This window comes from Ambystoma mexicanum, chromosome 12 (genome assembly GCF_040938575.1).
Source record: "Ambystoma mexicanum isolate Mex_15411 chromosome 12, UKY_AmexF1_1, whole genome shotgun sequence".
Classification (NCBI taxonomy): domain Eukaryota; kingdom Metazoa; phylum Chordata; class Amphibia; order Caudata; family Ambystomatidae; genus Ambystoma; species Ambystoma mexicanum.
In genome coordinates, this window is record NC_090936.1 from 517,304,024 (window position 1) to 517,325,881 (window position 21,858).

Consider the following 21,858-nt stretch of genomic DNA (forward strand, 5'->3'; position numbering starts at 1 on the left):
GTTCACAAACAGCTGTGATGTCCTCTGAAAACTCTTCGTGCGGTCCACGTAGAACTTCAGCGCTCTAGCCACATCCAGCGAGTGCAAAGTCCTCTCGGCTGGCGACGAAGGAGACGGGAAGAAAACAGGTAACACCAGGGGCTCGTTAAGATGGAAGTCCGACGGCACCTTGGGCATAAAGGAGGGGTGCGTCCTAAGCACCACCCTCGAGGCATGGAAAGTCAAGTACGGTGCTTTGCAGGATAGGGCCTGGATCTCTCCCACTCGTCGTGCGGAGGTAATGGCCACCAGGAATGCAGTCTTCCACGACACAAACGTCATCGCTGCGGAGTGCATCGGCTCGAATGGGGGCCCCATGAGCCTAGTCAGCACCACGTTAAGTTCCCACGCCGGGGCCGGGGCCTTCACCGGCGGGAACGACCGGAACAGTCCTTTCATAAACTCTTTCACCAATCGATGGGACCACAGGGACGTCTGTCCTGTGGTTCTGGTATATCTGGAGATCGCCGCCAGATGAATCTTAATGGAGGCATGGGCTAGCCCAGCCTTTGCCAGCGATAGCAGGTACGGCAGCACTTGAGGGGCCGTAATCCGTAGGGGGTTGATCTTCTGTGCTCGGCACCAGCTAGAGAACCTCTTCCACTTGTGACCGTAGCATTTGAGAGTCGAGGACGCCCTGGCCTTTGCAAGAACCTCTCTGCAGTCGGCCGGTATATCGCACCCTCCAAACTCTAGCGCTGCAGGAGCCAAGCCTGCAGGTTCAGCGACGCGGGGTCGTGGTGGAAGATGGCGCCTCCTTCTCTGGAGAGAAGATCTGCGTCCGCCGACAGCTTGATGGATGGGGACGTTGATAAGTCCAGAAGGTCCGGGAACCAGATCTGCCTCGGCCACGCCGGTGCGACGAGGATCATCCTGCGCCGGGACCTCTTCAGCTGGTTGATGAGTTGAAGCAGCAACGGCAACGGAGGGAACGCATACAGGTATAGGCCGTCCCAGGGGAACGAGAACGCATCGCCCATGCTTCTCGGCTGGGGAAACCTGCTGGCAAACCTCTGGCACTTCGAGTTCGTCGCTGTTGCGAACAGGTCGATTTGGGGTTTGCCCCATCGTCGGAAGAGTTGATCCACCTGATCCTGGCGCAGCTCCCACTCGTGACACGCGCGCAGCTCCCACTCGTGACACGCGCGCAGCTCCCTGCTGAGCGAGTCGGCGATGGTGTTTCTTTCTCCTGCCAGGTGGAAGGAACCAGGAACATCCCCTGGGCGACCGCCCAGTGCCACAGATCCTGTGCCTCCTTGGATAGGCCTCCGTGCTTCTGTATGTAAAACATTGTCGTGGTGTTGTCCGTGAAGATCCGCACCACCTTGCCCTTGAGCGACGGGAGGAACGATTTGAGAGCCCAGAACACGGCTCGGAGTTCCAGGACGTTGATGTGCAGGAGTTTCTCCTCCGGGAGCCAGAGGCCTCTTGCGTGGAGATCTCCGGTGTGGGCGCCCCAACCTTCCAGGGAAGCGTCCGTCGTCACCATCTCCTGGTACGCCGGCGTCTGAAAGTCCTTGCCCGCCGTGAGGTGCGCTCGAACGCCCCACCACTGAAACGCCCGCCGGAACACCTCGTTGAGGGGGACCCTGTCTTCGAAGGTGCCCGTCGCCTGCATCCAACGGGCGTCGAGAAATTCTTGAAGAGGGCGCATCCGTAGTCTGCATAGGCGCACCAGGTAGATGCAAGAGGACATCATCCCCAGGAGGGACTTGATGGACCTCACCCTGGCCACGTCCGTGGCTAGCAGGCGCTGCACTTTGCCCAGAATGGTCTTCGTCTTTTCTTCCGACGGTGCCGCCAGGCACCTCACTGTATCGAGCTTCGCTCCCAGAAACAGGGCCACCTGCGACGGCACCAGGTGGGACTTTGGGTAATTTATGGCGAATCCCAGGTCTGTGAGTAGCTGGACGGTCCTCGCAGTGTGTTCCCTCGTCCTTGAGCGGGTGAGCCGGTCGTCCAGGTAGGGGTGGACGTGAATCCTCTGCAGGCGCAGCCGCGCCGCCACAGGTGCTTGGCACTTGGTTAAGACCCTGGGGGCCGACTTCAATCCGAACGGCAGTGCTCTGAATTGGTAGTGGCGTCCCTGGACGACGAACCTGAGGAACTTTCGGTGACTTCTGAGGATGGGAACGTGGAAGTATGCATCCTCCAGGTCCAGCGACGATAGAAAGTCGCCTTCCTCCAGCTGTCCCAGCACGTGCTGGAGGGTGACCATCCTGAACTTTTGTGACCTGATGTATTTGTTCAAACGACGAAGGTCCAGTATGGGGCGCCAGCCGCCCGTCTTCTTCCTGACGAGGAAGTACCTTGAGTACGCCCCGGAGCCTCTTCGGGACGGGCTCGAAGGCGCCTTTCCTGAGCATCGCCCGTACTTCCAACAGCAGTTGCGGGAATGTGATTTTCCTTCCTGGCCACAGGTGCAACGTAAGGGCACTTCTTCAGGAATTCGATAGTAGTCCTCTTGCCAGGGTATCCAGCACCCAACGATCGGTGGAGATGGACTTCCACACGCCGACGAACTTCGTCAGCCGGCCTCCCACCGGGGTGCTTCGGTGGGGGCCTGAGGCCACGGCCGGTTCAGTCCTGCTTGGAGGTGGTGGCCTTGCCGCCCTGGCCACCTTGCCGACGGCGGCGAGGCGCTCCCTGCTTGCCGCGACCCCTGTAGGCCTCCTGAGACGAGGAGCGTGCCGCCTGGCGGTAGGACGACGAGCCACCGCTGGATCCCTTGGAGGCCCCCTGTCTGCCTCCGGAGCTCCGAAAGGGCCGTCGTTGCTTAAGGGCTCCTAGGGCGCGGGCCGTTTCCGTGTCCGTCTTTATGGCTTGGAGGGATTCGTCCACCGCCTTCCCGAACAAGTTGCTGTCGTCGAACGGCATGTCCAACACCCTGGTCTGGACGTCCTGACGGAAGTCGGTCGCCCGGAGCCAACCCCGTCGTCGTAGGCAAACTCCGTTGCCCAGCTGGCGGAACCCGGTATCGGCAATATCGGTTGCCACCGTTATGGCGTGGTCCGACGCCACCTCGCCTTCTTGAAGTATTTCCAGGGCCTCGGACCTCTTGTCGTCCGGTAGGAAGTCCAATCTGGGGGCCAGCTTAAACCAGAGCTCCCTGTCGTAACGGGCCACGATCGCTAGGGCGTTGGCCACTTTGATCGTTGTCGCCGCCGATGAAATGACCCGTCACCCCATCTTCTTAGCGTCCAACTTCTTTCCCTCGCCGTCCGGAGGGTAATTCGACGTTGAGGCTCCTGACCCCGCCGCTTTCTTCTTCGCCGCTGCCGAGACGACCGAGTCTGGCGTTGGCTGGGCCCTGAGGCACAGGGGAGTGGTCTCGGGGACCCGGTACTTCTTCTCGTACCGGTCCCGTTTGGCTGGTGCCGTGGAGGGGTTCTTGAGTACCGACAGGCCCTCCTCCCAGATGTCATTGATTAGAGGCACCGCGATGACAGTCTTCCTCTTGGCCTCCCGGCGCTGATAGAGGAAACCTTCCTTTTTCTGCTCCTCCGGGCAGAGCTGGAACAATTCGGACGCCCTGGCGATCATGCCGTGGAATCTCGTTAGGGCGGAGATGCCCGTGCGACGGGAGACCCGTTCCGTCGCCGTCGCCCTCAGAACCCGTCGTCGAGCCCACCGCACCGTCATCTCCCGACTCGTGGGAGGATGAGGAGGGAACTGCAGGCCTTACGGGGGCGAGCGGAGGAGAGGGTTGGGTCCTCCGTCGTTTGTTCTGAGGACTTCCCGACGGGCCAGGTTGCGGGTCCTCCGGCCTGGGCCGTGGTAATCTCGCCCTTATCTCAGAGCATAAGGACTGGATCGCAAACAAATGGCCGCCGAGCTATCCTGAGGCCTAGGTTCCGGCTGCGCCGGAAGGGAAGGCTGGTCTTCCTCGCCATCGTCGTCTTCCTCGGTTATCTCCCGAGGATCTTCCTTGCGGGACCGAACCTTCTCGAATTGTACTTTGAGATTCCTCGCGACCTCGGTCAGTTCCCCCTCCAAGGCTGACTCCGAGCTCGAGGAGGCTACCGTGCCCCCCCACCCCCCCTTTTTCCATCACGGGGGCCATGACGATGGGCTGAAAAGAGGATTCCCTCCTTGGCGGCAGGGAAACTCTAGTCCCGGAGGCAGTCTCTGCTGGCGGGGTCTCTGCCGGCTTGGCCAGAGTCGCCACGATCGCCTCGATAGAGGCCTTTGCCTGCTGGGTAGGGGCCTTCACCACCTTAGGTGGGTCCTGGGCCTTCTCCTTAGGGGGAGGGGCGATGCCTCGCTCCCCCTCTCCCGAGATCGGACGGGGCTTCTCCTGAAGCTTACCCGGGGTCTTGGACTTCCTCTTCCCCGAACCGGAGCGCTGGCTCGTGGTTGACGGTGCCGGGGAAGGTGCGCCCTGCCTGGCGACCGAAGAGCCCGACCTTTCGGCGCTCCCGGAGCCAGCGGACTCGTGGCGCTTGGCCTGGTGTTGGGCCCCCGTCACCGGGGCGCCCGCACAGGTCTTAGAAGCCAGCTCGGACCCTTTCTTCTTCTTCTCACCCGTTGAGCCCTTCTCCAACCAGCTGGTGAGACGGGATTGACGGTCCCTCATGGTCCGCTCCGACAAGTTCTTGCAGAACTGGCAGTTCTTCTCTACATGAGTCTTGTCCCCATGAAGACGGGCGAGGCATCGCAAATGTTCGTCCTCCTTAAACACATTCTGCAGCCCGCATCCAGGGCAGCTGCGAAACAGCTTGGGTCCGGGTGACGAACTCGCGTCCTGGGCCATCTTTGAAGTAGGCCGTGAATCTTCTGGAATCCTCCAAGAGGTTGATTCGACAAAATCTTCACCCTTGAGGGGCGTAGGAAAATCCCGCAATGGGTACCCGTTACCGGGAGTAGAAACGGTGGAGCTTGAGGCTCGATTAACCGAAAAAAAGTGAAAATTCACCTGAAAAAGCGTGAAACACGCAGCAAAAGCTCGAGAGCTAAGCACGAGGACTCCCAACACTTGAACGTGCGGTAAAAATCTGAAGATGGCTGCCAGAGGTGGGGCTTAGGGAGATGGCAGTCATTGGCTGTGGTCAGTATGACGCAGAGATCAGTGATTGGTTACTACTACGAAAGACAGATCAGAAACGAAACTGATACTGATTTTTCTTTACCGAGGATTCCCAGCCTGACGACGGGGAATATTCATGAGCATGTGAATCCATGCCAGACCCATGCTGGAGAACAACAGTTACAGGTAAGTAACTTGTTCCTTCTAAAAAGTGCCCCATAGGAAATAACAGGACAATGTCTGTAGGCAGACGTGCAGTTATTGTGAAAAGACAGGCAAGTCCCAGTTTTCCCTGTTCCCCCCCATGGACAAACAAGAATGCAGCCAACCCCAGTGGAGACCCTAAAGAAGAGATCAGTGCTGATTTAGAGACCCCCCCCCCCAACCCCAAGAGAAGCAGAGTAGGATTCAGCGATCAGTGTAAAGCAATAGATTAAGGGAGACCTGCAGGAACTGATGATTATGGAGACACCTGAGGGTGACTATCTTTAATAACCAACCTACCCAAAGGCCACAGGTAAGTACTCAGTTGTTCGCTTCCATAAGGTAGGAGCAACCCGGTAAGTATGATTCTCCAGCATGGGGTCTGGCATGGATTCATATGCTCATGAAAAGTCCCTGTCGTCAGGCTGGGAATCCTCCGTAAAAGAAAGAACTGTTTCACTTAAAAGTGTATTTCTCCTTTAAACCAATCACTGACCTCTGGGTCATAGTGCCCCCATCCAATGACAGTCCTCTCCTCTGGCAGCCATCTTCAGATTTGTACTGCACGCTTCAGTGTTGGGAGTCCTCGAGTTTTCTCTGCAAGCTACTTCTATGTTTTTTTTTTGTTTTAGACAGAAAAAGGTTCTATTTTTTTTCCAAAAAAGCCTTTGTGCTCTCTTCTCCATCTGCTGACAGCGGGGATCCGTTGTCAGTGAATTTCAGCGCCCCTCAAGGGCAAAGATCCTTGAATTCTAAAAGGCCATGGGGCATACTTCGCTCCCTCAGACCATGACTGAGGAGAAGGAGGGAATGTCCCTCTTCAAACCCTGCACCAAATGTGGGCTACGGAATTTGTTTGTAGAAGGCGAGCACCTGTAATGCCTCTACTGCCTGCATCCGGACCATAAGGAGGTGGAGCGCGAGATATGCCTCGGGTACTCCAAGAAGACAATGAGGTACAGGCACAGTAGACTCATAGCTCTCAACTCACCTGCTTTTGCCTTCAAAGCAGACGAATCACCCGCCAAGTCACTCATACGCCCATTCACTTCAATGGGCCTCTCACCCGCCAAAAAGAAAATAGGGTGTTTTCACCCACCTAGGTGACAAAAAAGGTTGGGAGCTATGGTAGACTTGCGGTGTGGCTTAACGCCAGGGCAACTGCCCGTGCTCCGAGCAGGGTCATGCCTCACCCAGGACTGGCCAGTCTGAGGAGCGGTCTTCTAAGTCTTCTAAGTCCTTTGAGGGCGCCTCATCCATGGGGGTCCAAGATGAGATCAAGAACTGCAAGTGCGACTCCATCGGGTTTGCCACAGAAGCAGGTCCCATGGTGGATAGGCCGCGTTCAACATCACCCTCCGCCTCCATTGTCAGCCGACAATCGAGCTCCTCCTCGAAAAGGAAATTGTCTGTCTGCGGGAGAAGTCAGAGAAGCCGTGGACGGAGGAGAAGGCCGAAAAGCCCAAGCAGGCCCAATCGGCACACACAGGCAAAGGTTTTGTCGACGATGGCGACTGCTACTACCACAACGGCTAAGAGTGCTGATCATGCAAAGGTTGCCCTGCCAGCACGGAAGGTATACCTGCGTCCAAGGTGTGACGCCGCCGTAGTGACTTTGGCAAAGTCTGCTGGCAAGCCAGAACGGGAGAAACCGGCTGAGGCCCCAGTTTGGAAAAAAAAAGGTGCGTGCAAGCAGGCCCTAAAACAGCCCTCCAAGACCGTGGCCCAAGACATGGAGGTCTCGTCTACGGATGACGATGACCAGGAGTCCTTGCACACGGTCCACAAGGACGTGGAAGAGGACAACAATGGTGACAATGCGCAGGGCCATCAGCACAGCTAAGGGACGTGTCTCTAGACATTGTCTGACCCTGCACACCCAGGGATCCTGAGGAGGATGCCCCCGGGCGCGGCTCCGGTGGTCCCCCAGGACCAAGCTGGGGCCTATTCTGGAGTTACACCCCGACGATAAGAGGACGGAGGTAATCGCCACGAATTTCTGACAGTAGGTCCAGGCAAAGGTGTTGGATATGCCCTTTGACAGAGAGAACGTGTTTGGGAAGGTTGTCGACGAGTCCCTCCAGGCCATCAAGGCAGTTATGGAGATGGTCTGTTCCCTGGGCACTCTCTAGCGGCATCGCTCTTCTTTTCGCTCCTCCAGGGGAAAGTCGAACAGGTCTGCCAAAGGTTTCTCTGCTTCATACCATCAGCCCTCCAGATCTACCACTCAGGAAGCCTTCAGAGGCTGTTCTGTGGCCTACAGTAGTAGAGGACAGCGCCGTATCGCCCGCAAGGCAGGACGCCGGTGCTGAAGCAGGCCTGAACCGGCCGGGACGTCGGCCCCCCATGTGCGCATCCTGGTGGGAGGCCAGCTGACGCGTTTCATCAGTGTGTAGAAGATTACCACCGACAGATGGGTGCTGGATGTTCTCGCCCAGGGACACCTTGGAGTTTCAACACAGGTGTCTGTGGATCCCTCTGATTACCCGTAAGGAGCAGCACATCCCTCAGCTCCTGGAAGAGGTACTGGCCATGCTGCAAAAAGGAGCGATAAAGCTAGTTCCCCAACGGCTGCGGGGCACCGGAGTCTATTCCAGATACTTTCTGGTCAGAAAGAAGACAGGGGGCTGGAGGCCCATCATAGACATGTGACGTCTCAATAAATACCTGAAGTCCCAAAAGTTCAGGATGGTCATGTTGCAACACGTGCTCGGCCAACTGGAGAAAGGAGACTTTCCACTTCCCCATTCACAAGAAACATCAGAGGTTTCTGCGTTTCATTGTGCAGGGACAGCACTACCAGTTCAATGCTCTGCCGTTTGGATTGAAGTCGGCCCCCATAGTGTTCACAAAATTCATGGCTCCATTGGCTGCCCATCTACGTCTACAGGGCATACATGTACGCCCGTAACAAGATGACTGGCTCATTCGGGCACACTCAAAGGAGTTGGCCGTCAGACACATGGAGACGACCGTCCAGCTGCTGACGGATTTGGGATTCTCCATCAACTATCCGAAGTCCTTCTTAACACCATCACAGAATGCGCTGTTCCTAGGTGCCAGACTCAGTCAAGTGTCCTGCCTGGCATCCCCCTCGGAGGGGAGGGGTAGCAGCCATTCAAGGGAAGATGCAGTGATTGTCGTCGACGAAGATAGCCACGGTGCGGGCCATCGAGTCGTTGCTCGGCATGATGTCGTCCTGCATCTACCTCAACCGGCTTGTAGGTTGCAAATGCGACCCCTTCAGGAGTTCCTGGATGCTCGCTGGATACTGGTGTCCAGGAGCTGAGCGGAAAATATTCATCTCAATGACGAGTTCCGTCGGGCGATAGGATGGTGGGACTTCCACTCCAAGATCACCCAGGGCACTGGATTCCAAAACCCTCCATACCAGGAGACTGTCACCACGGGCGCTTCCCTGGAAGGATGGGGAGCTCACACCGGATGTCTGCATGCCCTCAAGTCGTTCCTTCCGTCTCTGAAGGGCAAGGTGGTGCAGATCTTCATGGACAACACCATCACCATGTTCTACATCAGGAAATGGGGGTACTCGATCCCCAGCACTCTCCAGGGAAGCGCAGGACCTGTGGCGCTGGGCTGTCGGACAAGTGATGTTCCTCGTCCCTCTGCACATAGCAGGAGTCAAGAACACCATCACAGACTCCCTCAGCAGGGAATTGCGCTTCTGCCACAAGTGGGAACTTCGGCAGGATCAGGTGGACGGCATTTTCATCAAGTGGGGCAGGCCCCAGATCGATTTGTTTGTGACAGCGGCAAAAGTTTGCCAGCATATTTCACCAACTAGGAGCCTGGGGGGATGCATTGTCCTTACCGTGGGAAGGGCTGTTTCTGTACGCATTTCCTCCACTCCCCCTCCTGCTATGAGTCATCAACGCACTTGGTGTCAGTGCAGGATGATATAATTGCACCGGATTGGCCGAGGCAGATTTGGTACCTGGACCCTCTCAGCCTGTCAGCGTTGCCTCTGGTTAAGCTGCCAGTGGTTCCGGATCTTCTCACCAGAGAAGGAGGCACTATCCAGCATCACGACCCAGGATCGCTGAATCTGAGTGCTTGGTTCCTGCAGCCCTAGAGTTTGGAGGGTATGAGTTGCCAGCGGACTGCAGGAGGTCCTCGGCATCGGCGACCTTGAAGTGCTATGGTCACAAGTGGAAGCGTTTCGCTACGTGGTGCTGGTCACCGAAGATTACCCCTTTAAGGGTCACAGACCCTGCCGTACTTGCTATCTTCGGCCAAGGCCGGACTGGCCCATGCCTTCATCAAGGTACATCTGGCGGCCATCTCCCTCTTTTTTTCACTTTCGTCCCACCAACTCGTCAAGGAGTTTCTCAAAGGACTTTTCAGATCTTTCACGCTGGTGAAGGCTCCTGCCCCGGCATGGGAACTCAATGTGGTTTTTGCTGTGAGAGGAGAGAGCGACTACACCTGCACGAACGTTCTCTGGGAAACTGTATCCTTGGCACTGCGAGCCACGGAGGGCTCTTGCTGAGGCACGTTCGCTTCCTGGAGGAGGCGGAGCCAACCGGCGATCACGTGGGCAATCACGTGACTTTGTGCAGCCTGATAGACCAGCCCAAACCGCCCTTGTGGTGCATTTTGCTGTGAGAGGAGAGAGCGACTACACCTGCACGAACGTTCTCTGGGAAACTGTATCCTTGGCACTGCGAGCCACGGAGGGCTCTTGCTGAGGCACGTTCGCTTCCTGGAGGAGGCGGAGCCAACCGGCGATCACGTGGGCAATCACGTGACTTTGTGCAGCCTGATAGACCAGCCCAAACCGCCCTTGTGGTGCATTTTGCTGTGAGAGGAGAGAGCGACTACACCTGCACGAACGTTCTCTGGGAAACTGTATCCTTGGCACTGCGAGCCACGGAGGGCTCTTGCTGAGGCACGTTCGCTTCCTGGAGGAGGCGGAGCCAACCGGCGATCACGTGGGCAATCACGTGACTTTGTGCAGCCTGATAGACCAGCCCAAACCGCCCTTGTGGTGCATTTTGCTGTGAGAGGAGAGAGCGACTACACCTGCACGAACGTTCTCTGGGAAACTGTATCCTTGGCACTGCGAGCCACGGAGGGCTCTTGCTGAGGCACGTTCGCTTCCTGGAGGAGGCGGAGCCAACCGGCGATCACGTGGGCAATCACGTGACTTTGTGCAGCCTGATAGACCAGCCCAAACCGCCCTTGCGGCGTTAAGCCCGTCCGCGGAGTAAAGGGCGTTGCAGTCTGTCTTTAGCTGTACTGTTTTGCTGCTGTTTGGCTCTGGGTGGCGCAGGAAGCCCGGCTGGGTCTCATTCATAAAGTATTTTCTACAGGGGTCAACTGTTGCTCTTAGCTGGACACTGGGGAGGAGAGACGGACTCTGGCTGCTCCTCAAGCCATCGGGCGTTCCCAAGGTGATGCTTTCATATGATTGTGATATTGATTTTAAAAGTACTTGATAAACATTATATGCTTTTTTAATCGCATATCTTTTGTTCCCAGCTACTGTTTTTATTGCTTTTACTCAGAGCCTTTTCGGAGGGATCATTTTTTATACCTAGAGGCTGCGAGCTGTGCTCCCCTCTGTAAGTAACTTAATACCTGTGTATCTACTTTCAACATGCCCGCACTTAGAAGTGGGTTTGAAACTGTTGAGAACCAAGCACCTACAATGGAGGTTCAACCCGGCTTAGGGAGGCTTAGCGACACATCTGTGCACACAAATCTCACTGGAAATATGCCTAATCCTATTTTAATTGTGGATAAAACTAAAGAAAAGTCTATTTTAGTATTGAAGGGGGTCAAAGGAGCTCCTCTACTACCGACCTCGTAGTGTCCGATAACGTAGCCCCTGGTAATGGGGTTATGGAATCAGTAGATTCTGAATTTAATGGGGTCCATAGGGACAAACCAGAATTCAGACAGGAACTTACAGATGAAGAATGCCTCCAACAAAGTTTTATTGGTATTAAAAAGGTAGTCCGCTATCACGCTTCTACCCCCCTTCAGAGGAAGATTCTGAATACTAAATCACAAGCTGGACAAAGTTCAGAATCGTTACCCTGGAAGGGTATAAACCCATCCGGATCCATGCAATTTTCACATATTTCGCCAGCTACATTCATTTTCGGAAAGGAGAATAACGATAATGTGCAGTCTCCCATAATTTCTCCAAGGATAGAAACCCTTAAACTAAATGAGGGGGGGGGCATCCTAAAGGGACCTCTAGTTGGCCTAAGTATAATCCGAATCAACCTATTGGGGAAAGCGACTTAGATGACTCTTTCTTTACTATGGCAGATGCTACGGGTGTTTTGCTTAAAGAAATTGTGGATTTAGAGATTCCAGCAGGTAGATCTGTCCATAATGGAAAGGGGACAAGGAGCCTATCGGAGGGAGCACCTTCTTATTCTAATCCAGGTGATGAAAACAACTACATAACTGGGAATCAACTAGTGGGTACGCAACAATCTTTGGTTAAATTGCCCCTAGAAATGGTCAATTCGTCTATACACAACAAAACAGCCTCTACTCAAACAGATAAAGGGGAGGAAACTATAGTGCAAATGGAAGACAAAGCTACGGATTCCCAGCAATTTCTACGAGAAATCCAGGTAGTAGAGGAAAACAAACAAGAAACACCTGGTTTAAGTAGGAAGGAGAATGGAGATTATTTGTTACCACTCCTATCGAACCTACACATTAGTCTCAATCTGGCCTTGAAAACACTGGGGGAGTCTCAAGAGGCCATGGCGGGCTCTATGATAGGGCAACAGGCGGCTTTCAATCAGCTGGTGTCTCGTCTGGCATTTTTGGAGGGAATAGTAGAGGGCAAGACCATGAAGGAGCACATCATTAAAGAACAGAGTCGATGTGACAAATTTAGAAAGGAACAGGACATAAGATTAACTACCATGGATGCAAAAATTACCACTCTGTTGGAAGTTATGCTTTCAGGAGACTGCCCCACTTCGTCTAAGAGAGAGCTAGGGGAACGCGATTCCCAGGGCCAAAAAGATAACGAGGACAATAATAATAATTACGGAAAGAAAATGGTTTCTCCCGATAGTCCTTCAACACTCATAGATGTCATAATGATGGCAACTGAAGGAGGCTCCGAAGATCAGGAGTTGGATAAGCATAGTACACATATGCATACGAGAGTATCCCTCAATGACATAGAACTATTGAACATCAGCAGTGAAGATACAAGATCCCCTCAATACACTACACCAATTAAAGGGCTAAAAAGCAAACACAAGACCAAATATAGAGATAATAAATCACCAACTCAAGAGATGGAATTGGAGGCAAAGAGTAATAAGGACGGAAAAGTGCCTGTGAATATTTCTGACTACAATATAAATGAGGTGCCCCAATCCCCAGTGGGTAAGCGTAATAAATCTAAAAAGCAAGGGAGGACACTTAAAAAAAGTAAAAACATGCCCAATACAAAAATTAAAGGTAGAAATGCCAACCTTAAAGGAATTAGAAACATCGTGTGTCCGGAAGAGACGGAAGTGAGGGGGGGTCCCAAGAATGCCCATAAGGAAGATAATTCAGTCCAGGGCAAGAAAAATAAAGGCCCGGTGGCTTGTGGGGACACTACTATAGATGCTAATAAAGAAAAGAATAACTTTCCGAAAAGCGGATTGGAACTTATTCAAACCAAACAAACAAAGATGACAGCTTTTGGCACAATAATTAGCACAAAACACGCCAGAACATCTTTAGGCACACAACAGGTCAAATTCCCCACGGTCTCCCAAGAAACTCAGCCGGCTGTAAATATTAATGCCAATCCCGTTGAGGGGTTGACCGAAGCGTGTGGGGGGGCTAGTAGTTCTACTGCTAATATTATGGAAAGAAATCCTCAAAATATACAACCCCCTAAAACACAAGATCCGGAAGATGAAGCTATGAGCCCTTTTAGAGTAGATCATACAAAGAAACAATCCACTGTGATTCAGGCCCCTACTAAGCTCTGTACAGGGAAAATAGTGGGTTGGATTAACAATAATATAACAGACTCACATGTTAACTTGAACAGAACTCATCTTTTAAATCTGTTTAAAAAGATCCCTGTGTTACGAGCTATAACTACAGATGATATAGATGCCATATCTCTTCCCAACTGCAACAACCACAGAATGGTAAGTTGCTTTCATTCAGAAATGGTGGCAGATATGGTGCGTGCCCAAGAAAAAAATCTTAATTCTTTGGGCTATGATCTACTCTCATTAGCAGATAAGAAAGAGGCCAATAATTTTCTTGAATATCAGGAACCGAATAACAGTCAAATCAAACAAATTATTCAACTTGATAATAATAAATTTGAAAACTTGGGCCCAGGGTTGGCATTGATTTCAAGCCTCCTGAATAATAATCAGGATTGGTCATGGTTACAACCGGCACTCAAAACCCTGGAAACATTTAGACAAGACAAGAGGTGTTCCTAACTATATAGAGATTGAGGTGATCTCTTGGAACTCTTGTGGGGGAATCAATCTCAACACGTTTTTGAATAAAAGGGAAAATTATGTACGCCCCCGTATCTATTTCTTACAGGAAACTATGATGCTTTCAGACATGCACATAGAAGGTTTCTACACTTTTTCTTCAGTAGCTACCAGGGGTCAGCTGGGCAGACCCAGCGGAGGCCTGGTTATTGCAATCGATCGCAATTTGGGGTTAGTAGGTGAGGTGATATTTAGGAGTAACTGGCTCCTGGCTCTTATGCTATCTAGGGAGAATAATCTAGAGCCGATTCTCCTTTTGAACCTCTACTGGAATCCGCTAAAAGTAGACATTGAGGAAGTGGAGGACTCTCTAGATTTAATCTTGGGAAATTGGTTTGAGAAAGGGTTAGGAAATCGCATTATTTTGGGAGGAGATTTTAACTCAGCTTGTGCCGATGGTTCGGTGCTTAATGAAAGAGGGGTATTACCTAGATTTCTTAGTACGACGACAAAAAGAGGTATAAGGTGGGACAACTACTTAGATAACTGGGATTTGGGTCTTTTAGACTACGCCTTAGATTGGAATCTTCCTAAACATACTTGGAAAAGAGGAAGTAAGAGCTCTAGAATTGATTTCTTCTATGTATCTAATGGCTCGAAGCAAGCCTGTGGAAAACTATCACATATGGAGGTCGAATTAAGCGACCACGTTCCCTTATGTTTTTCTCTCTTGATCCCCGTCAGGAGTATTTCTGTCAATCCCATGTTGCAAGGTTTAGAGGTGGGAAACAATGGGAGAAGAGTTATTTGGAATAAGAAAATAATTAAGAAATTTAATACCATGGTGTTGGAAAATTTGTCACAGGTGCAGCTTCAAAGTATCAGGGAGGATGACATTGAGTTGGGAGGTTCCTTCTATAACATTATTTTGTCATGTGTTTATAAAATTAGTAGGGCCAGAGATCTGGAGGTGCCGACACTGAGGGTGCGGGTGGCTGATCCCAGAATTCAAACAGCCAAGCATACTAAATATAGGGAAATTAAAGCCTTGAAAAAAGGATCTATTCCTCTCGAGGAATTTAGGCTGAAAAAGAAAAAAATAATTCAGAACTATAAAAACTTTATCAAGTCTCTTAGAATGGATCACTATCAAGAAACACATCAACTGATGATGTATAATCTATGCAAGGGCAGAGAGGTTAAATTTTGGTCTACCATCAACTCCATACTAACGCCCTCTAAAGACAAATTAGATTGCCCCATTCAAGCGGATGTGTGGACTCTCTTTTATAAAGCAAAGTTTGCTCTACCCGCTAATCTCGCTAGGGAACAGGATGTGAACTTGGGCCCTCCGGTTGTAAGTGAGTGTTTGTGGGATATAGAAGATATCAAATGGGCCATTAACAAGCTCAAACCTTCTAGAGCACCGGGCCCCGATGGTATTCCCCCCTTTGTTATAAAGGCGGCCCCAGAAATGTGGGCTAAGTTACTCAAACCCATATTTGATGATGTATTTACATATCACACTATCCCTAAAACCTGGTCGCAGAGCATTATAATTCCAATCTACAAAAAAGGGGATGTCCTAAATCCACAGAACTACAGGCCTATTGCACTGTTGGATGCAGCGAGCAAAGTCTTTGGCATTTTGCTCTTGAGGGACCTTAATAAGGTTATTAGAGGGAAGGCCTGCTATAGTAAATTCCAGGTGGGCTTCAGAGAGGGCTTGGGAACCGACCTAAATGGGATGATTTTGGCTCATTTAAGGGATACAGTCCACCAAACTAAAATGGGAGATGTATACATGGCTTCCCTGGACCTCTCTAATGCCTTTGATGGGGTCATTAGAGCTAGATTGTGGACAAAAATGTTAGCTATGAACGTCCCACGCAAGATTGTCCAAATCTTGGCCCTTTTACACAGGAATACCACCGTTAGGGTACGCTTATCTCAAGAAGGCTCCCTTTCCGAGGCAGTTGCTACTGAGGTTGGGGTCAAACAGGGCTGCTCCCTTGCACCCACGCTCTTTAACCTGTACGTCAGCGATGTGGAGGACCTGTGGCAGGGCCCTTCTATTACTCCGGTCAGGTTGGGTAGCTTGGCTATCGAGTGGATGGCCTTCGCAGATGACTTTATCCTCTTTGATCGTACCCCGAGGGGCCTTCGCAGAAAGATGGATATATTTTATCAATATGCTCTGGCGAATAATCTCTCCCCCAACGCTTCGAAATCCCAAACGATTGTAATTTCTAGGAAAAGAGTTGCCAAACCTTGTATCTGGAAGATGGGAGATAACTCGGTGGATCAGGTTCAGGCCATAACCTATCTAGGTTATAATTTTTCCAACCAATCTAGCTTAAAGATGTGGAAACTGAATCTTGGGAATAAAACAGCTAAACTAAAGAATCAGATGAAGTTTCTGAGGGGAAAGGTCTGTAAATTTTCGCTTCTGCCTATTAGACGATTCTACCTTGCGAAATGTGAACCGGTTCTTTTATACGGTTTGGATATTTGTACAAAAGACTTGAGCTCTCATCTTAATGTGATCCAGGGGAAATTGTGGAAGGAAGCTATGGGCCTTTCTAGGGCTATCCCCAATTCCATTATTCGGCACGAGTTATGTCTCATATCTCTTAAAGCCAGATACTTGTGAAGGCAACTCTCCTCTTTTAGAAAAATATATGATCCTCCGATAAATACTTTATATGAGTTGTTGAATAGGGTTGTCAAAACAGGGACGGTACCATCCATTAAGAGTTTCAGCGATAGAATGCTCTTGTTGTTGGAATCGCTGGGACTCTGCTTAGACGATCTGATTCAATGACCGGGACTAGTCAAAAAACCTTTATTTAGGTCAGACTGGGTAGACACAGTAAATGATATTGAATCCCATGTTACCTACAAAGAGTACGCTAAATTTTTTCATGCAAGGGAATCAATTCCTCTATATATTCAAAGATTTCTTTGCCAGAAGGCGAGAAATACATTTATGCGTTTCAGACTAAATCAGATGCCCACTCTAGAAAGAATCTACCATTGGAACCATAGAGAAAAAGGATCGAAGGATAATTTTAAAAATCTCGCATGTCGATTTTGTGGAGCGACCGACATGACAGAAACTCTCAGGCACCTTCTTCTGACATGCACCCATTTTGGGAATAAAAGATCTCTCTACCTGGCAGATAGATTTGAGGGGGACTGGGAAATGTTGAAGAATCTGTTCTGGAGTCGCTGCATGTGGGGTGCAAATATCTCCCTAATCCTCGCATTGAATTCACTCCTTAACATTCAGGAGGAACTGGAAGTTAAAAATAATGAATTCAACGAGTAGAGACTAGATAGATCCAATGGTACATGAAATGATATATGAAATGTAATTTGTATATAAACATATGGAATATTGATTTTACGGCTGGGAATGATTTTAAAAGCTGATAAATGTGTTAAAAATGTTCTTTTCTTCGTAAAATGAAATATATTTTGCTATTTGTTTGGAATGTACTTTATGTTGTATAAGGTTTTATGTAAACTATTCATGCAACAATAAAAAAAAAAAAAAAAAAAAATGTGGTTCTGACGAGGCTCATGGGGGCCCCCTTGGAGCCTCTTCACCAGGCCTTGCTCTCTTTTCTTTCGTGGAAAGCAGCTTTCCCTGTGGCCATCACCTCTGCCAGGAGGATATGTGAGATCCAGGCACCATCCTGCAAACAGCCTTACCTGACTTATCACAAATCGAGGGTGGTACTGCGTATGCAACTCTCCTTCATGCCGAAGGTTCCGTCGGAATTCCACCTCAACGAGCCTTTGGTGTTACCTGTTTTTTTCTGAAACCTTCGTCTCCAGCGGAAAGGTCCTTGCACTCGCTGGACGTTGGGCGTGCCCTGAAGTTCTACGTGACGCGCACAGAGTTTTTGGAAGGCTTCACCAAGTTTGTGAACTTTGGTCCTGTGAACCATGGGAAGGCCATGTGCAAGGCTTCCATTTCAAGGTGACTCTCCAGCTGCATCACGCACTGTCATCGGTTGGCTAACCGACCACTGCCCGGCCGTCCGTGAGCTCACTCCATCAGAGTGATTGCTGCGATGACAGCTTCATGTCTGGTGTGCCCCTGCTCGACATCTGCAGGGCTGCTACGTGGAGGTCCACACACACACCTTCACAAAATTCTACTGCGTCGACAAGGATTCCAGAGAGGAGTCCAGAGTCTGCCAAGCAGTGCTACTCAACCTGTTTGCTTGAGGTTAGTCTGTTCCAGGGGTAAGTGTAATTGCTTCTGTTGAGCCTTGCCATTTCCCGTGGTTGTGTAATGTTGTACTGCTATGTATTCGTTATTCATGAGCATGTGAATCCATGCCAGACCCCATGCTGGAGAATGTTTAAGTTACTTACCTGTAACTATTGTTCTCCAGCATGTGTCTGGCATGGATTCACATGCAAACACCCAGTCCAAACCCCCAGGGCAAACCCCCAGTCTGTGGCTCTTCTTGGTCATACTGCCATTTTATGTGCTTACCAAATCTGAAGATGGCTGCCAGCCGAGGGCTTTGGGAGAGGACTGTCCTTAGATGGGGCAATATGACCCAGAGGACAGCGATTGGTTTAAAGGAGAAATACAGTTTGCAAGTGAAAGTCAAACATTTTTTTCTTTTACTGAGGGTTCCCAGCCTGACAACAGGGAATATTCATGGGCATGTGAATCCATGCCAGACCCATGCTGGAGAACAATAGTTTCATGTAAAACTTAAACCATCTTCTTTTGCTTGGTGATTTGAAGGATCCATATGCCCCATTTTTTGTTTGTCTAGATGCACACCTTGTTCTTTGCCACCCCTCTGGTTCAATTTAAGGAATGTAGTAGGGTGGAAGGGAGAAGAACAACCTTGACACTAGGTTGTATAATCAAGTAAAAAGACAGCAGATGTCCACAAACTTGTTGAAGGATCCATTCATCTGTGGACTTGAACCCTGAGCCAGCAACTACCCTGACGTCCCAAAAGGATAACAATCGTCCTTCACAGGAGTGGGACCCACCATCCTGAATCAGATTCTGTGATCAATATGGCTCCAAGATAGCAAACGAACCTGAGCACTCCAGACTCAGGCCGCTCCGCAGGAAAATGTGGATGGCACACCAGACAAAAACAGCCGCTGCAGCAGGTCAACAGTGGTGGTGACCCAGGACGGCCCAGAAAAGCATATTTATTGGGGAGTTGGAGTCACAGAAGTACCATTCCAGGCAGCGGTGGCTTCCAGCGCCAAAGCGGCTGACCCTAGCGGTAAACATGTTGCACCTCATTAAAATCGTCCCAGGATAGTAAGGTCTGGCTAAAGCAGGGAGGACGATGAGCAGCTGGATGATGAAATACCCTTGGAGGATGCCTGGCAACCGAAAATGCGAACCGGAACACACTTGCGTGACAACCGTTCCAACAGTATAGCTAGACTGAGTATTCAAATCTGCTACAGCGTTTTCTGGCAGTAAAATCCACCAGAAGGTAAGCCAATTTACTTAACCTGCAGAAACTGGAAGAATTTAGTGTAACAGGGTTTCCCCTATATGCAGCTTCACTTGCAGGTTCTGGAACTGCTAGCCCAGCAATATCATTAGGGGATTTAAAACAAAGGTGTTAGCAGCCAGCCAATCAGTCGGGTTCTGAAAATCACCAAACAGTGAAGCCCACCTTTACAGTATTTGCAGTGGCCTGCCCAGAGCCTGGAACTTGTCTACACCAGTTCAAACCACCATAGAGGGTTCCATCTTGTGCTTATAAAGATCTGAGGTGTGTACAACTGTCATTTTAGGCCTGCCTCATCGTATCCCTGATCAAAGGGAGCCCCTAAAACAAAATGGCTCAGGGTAGGACCTAAGAAAAGCAATAGTATCCCAATGGCTGCCATAGATGTACATTTGGCTACTAAGGCAGCAAATCGGCGTGCACCTGTGGTAAATTTACAACTAAATATAAGCTGCCACCAGCCAACCCCTTGAAACCAATGTAATGCAATATAATCACCCTGGGGCACAAAGTGAGTGCTTAAAAAGCACCCCTGGAAATGGGAGATGTATTGGGGACCCATGACCATATACTCTTAAGAAATGTAAATGGCATGTAGTGGCAGGAGGACCTAAAGCAGAAGTTACCCTGACCACCAAAATAAAATTAAAAAAACCTGAACACTAAAAGGGGAAAAATGCTAAAAGGTTAGGGTGTCCCATAAAATGAGACTGCAGAACCCCCAAAAAGGAATGTTGCCCTAACAGTCATTGATGGAACATTTCACATTTTTTACCACATTGGTATTCTGTCAAAATCCAAGGTAGTGAGACTGCTGCGCATTTTCAACGATTTATGTTTGATACCCCCCTCATTACCAAAGTCTTTTTCAAACCTAGTTTTCTCATAAACTGGGAGATAAACACAGGTGGATACCAGATCAAAGTCCTGTAGAGGATTTAAACCAGTCAGTTTCAACATTTTTTTTCAGCAGAGTGGGAAATGTGTAGTGATTTTAATAACCGCATTTACTTCCTTCAATACTTCTTGTTGACCGTGATGACCTTGTGGTTACTTTCCCTCTCTGGGTTGCCATTTGTCTTCTATTCATGTTCTGTTCGTCTTTTCCATCTTGTCGATGGCTAATCCTCAACAGCCCTTTCTAAAAAAGATATTTTCCTCATTATGTGTTGGGTCACTCCGATATACCAAATTTAGATATTTTGTGTGCCACTTGAACATTCTTGCAATCTGAGAATCAGTTTCTGAGAAAATCAAACGTACATGCAGAGGTTATGTCTCCTGCAAAAGATAGTTTTGTTCATCACATTGGAGTTTACGTGCTTCATACAATTCGATCCCATTCTCCTACTGATCAAGGTTTTTCTCCATCTTTGTTTGTGGCTCTGTGTACACATAATTCTGCATTTTTGAGTAGATGTGCTACCTTCTCAATTTTCTTCATCTTTTCACACACACATTTCTAAGGAGTCATCACTTTGATCAAAATCTCTACTGGCATTTCCCACCATTGCCTTAACCAATCATGGCCCAAGTCACTATACGATCGGACAGTAAGAATAACATTTCCTCTCTGTACTTTTTCCACTTTCAAGTAAATATTAAGGGGGTTACATTTCCCACCTTTTGAGGATTTGTTATTTTTTATTTTCTCCAGTTCAACCAAATCTTGACATTGCCAGTACTGCCAGTTACTTCTATATCCAGTATCCAAACCTTCCCTCCATCAGAGAATAGGTCTTCTGCCATTTGACAGGGAACCTCCCGTTGACGGTTCTGCGTTGCTTCATTGAAGTAAATTACCTTTTTTTTCTAGAAAATACATGGTAGCATTATTTGATTTCTTTAAAAAAAAAAATGGTATAATGGTGGGATATCCCCTAACCTACCTAATCATGCCCCTTCGGCCCTACTTTTCGAACTTCTCCTCCGCCCCCTACTTCATCACCACTATGTAATTTCAGTGAAGAAAATTACCACAAGGTAATTTACTTGAATGAAACGGTATACGTCTTTCGACAGGTCATCTCTAATACCAACCCAGTGCCATCCCAGTTACCAAAAAACGAGACTGGTGTAAATCATAACAAAAAGTCTCACGTTCCTCAATAATGCTAAGAATAGTCACTATCAACTATCCACAAAAATATATGGCTATGTTAGAGCATTTGTCAGGCGTTATGGTATTCAATTTCTAGTTCAAGCATTCCTTAGGTTTGAGTGAAAACTGTCCGCACTCAACAAAGACTTTAAACAAGCAGCAATAATGATATCAGTGTGAAAAGGCCCAAGCAGCCTTTTCAACAGTCCAAGTCCTAAATTCGGAAACGCCCACTTCAACTTGGAATAATTGGAGCAGCGTTCAGCAGCATAAGGACCTTTAACAAATACAGAGTGCTGCATTCAGGAGCATCCATCAAATGTATTCCAGCAGCAATAAAAAAAACTTGCCGTGCTTTTCTACCAATAATCGGGTAGACACAGATATAAATCATCAGTACAAGCATGAATGTCCCCCAATTGTCCAGTGTGGATGGCTAGCAGCAAGGCAATAATATCCTGCCCTGGTGGTAATGTTCAGACATAGGGCCTCATTACGACTTTGGAGGTAGCC

The 21,858-nt window shown here is 49.5% G+C and overlaps 1 protein-coding gene across 2 annotated transcripts in view; it reads left to right on the plus strand.

Annotated features, from left to right (window-relative positions):
• Nucleotides 1-21,858, plus strand: part of BRAF (B-Raf proto-oncogene, serine/threonine kinase) — a 1,813,806-nt gene that overhangs the window by 990,649 nt on the left and 801,299 nt on the right. The gene's annotated exons all lie outside the window — the stretch shown is intronic.